Consider the following 1,286-nt stretch of genomic DNA (forward strand, 5'->3'; position numbering starts at 1 on the left):
AGCCCCCGTCCCCCGCCGGGGATGTTGTTCCTCCATCCCTTCGCGCAGGGGGAGGGGAGCGCCGGCCGTGTTTACAGCTCCGGGAAGACTGAGCGCTCCCGGGTGACGGCGGCGGCGGGGGGGGTCTGAGCACGGGTGGGGTGGCGGGCAGCCCAGCCCTGGGGGCTCCTGTCAAAAGCCTGGAGCCCCGACCCCGCCGGACTCCTGTGGCGAGGGATGCAGGCAGCGTTTGGGGTGATTTCCAGCGTTGCTGGGCCTGCTCCAGCCTGCGCTGGGCAGGTAGATGTGCCGAGTGCCCCACCAGAGCATCTCGAAGGTGACCGGGTCTGGGAGCGGGGTGTGATGCTGAAAAGAAGGTCCCCAGTTGGGAGCCCAGAGGTGCCTTTGTCCCCCGTCCTTTCTGGGACTGCCAGAGGAGGGATGCCCATGCATGGCCCACACCCTGATTTGGGGAGGGGGGCGGTGCCTGGATGCTGGTGGGGAGCTCGAGGTCCCAACAGTGTGACAGAGGTGTGTGGTGACAGTACCTTGCCGGCCCACACAGTACTGTGCCCTGCCCCGCTGCCTCTGGCCGCCTCTCCACGTTGGAGGGGGGGTGTATGCACATCTTGTTTTCATCCTCGGCATCTCTTAAGGTGCCACAAGCTGCTGGGCAAGGACTGCCCTTAAGCCGCACTTCTAGTGGCTTTGCCCCCTTCGAAGAGCAGCTTTGGGCTGTGCAGGACCCTCACCACCTCCCACCATGGCCGCTGGGGTCCTGGGCAGCACGGTGTTGCGTCCCTTGTGCGGGACCACGTTCCTGTGTGCAGCACAACTGGGCATCCACATCCCGGCGGGACCCTCTCCAGGCCTGGTTCCACTCTCCTCCCCTCATCAGGGAGACCCCAAGACCCAGATCCTCTGCAGCCGGGGAGAGATGTCCTGCAACGGGCTGTGGCAGGCGTGCAGAGCCTACTGTGTGCTCCCTCCTGCTCCCGTGGAGCCGTGACCCCTCCACTGGCCGAGTTCCTGCTATTGATCCCTGGCTTGGAGTGCGTGGCAGCACCTTGGAGCAGAGGGAGGCATTTAATAATGTCAGGCGTGGATACGGCTCTTTAATAATGGATGCTCCCATGTCTCGGCCAGGCCACAGCCTCTCCTTGCCTCGCTGTTTCTGTTTGCCTGGGCCCTGCGGGAGCCACAAAATGCTCCTTCTCCCACCCATTGTTCATGTTCTTGTGGGGCCACTTCCATGTAGGATTTGGGGGACCAGTGGAGATTGGGGGGGGGGGGGGGGGGGGGGGGTA

At 64.3% G+C, this 1,286-nt stretch overlaps 1 protein-coding gene across 1 annotated transcript in view; it reads left to right on the top strand.

The window, feature by feature from the left end:
* Nucleotides 1-1,286, top strand: part of TESK1 (testis-specific kinase 1) — a 12,648-nt gene that overhangs the window by 517 nt on the left and 10,845 nt on the right. The gene's annotated exons all lie outside the window — the stretch shown is intronic.

The sequence above is a fragment of the Calidris pugnax genome, unplaced genomic scaffold, assembly GCF_001431845.1.
Source record: "Calidris pugnax isolate Ruff unplaced genomic scaffold, ASM143184v1 scaffold220, whole genome shotgun sequence".
NCBI lineage: Eukaryota > Metazoa > Chordata > Aves > Charadriiformes > Scolopacidae > Calidris > Calidris pugnax.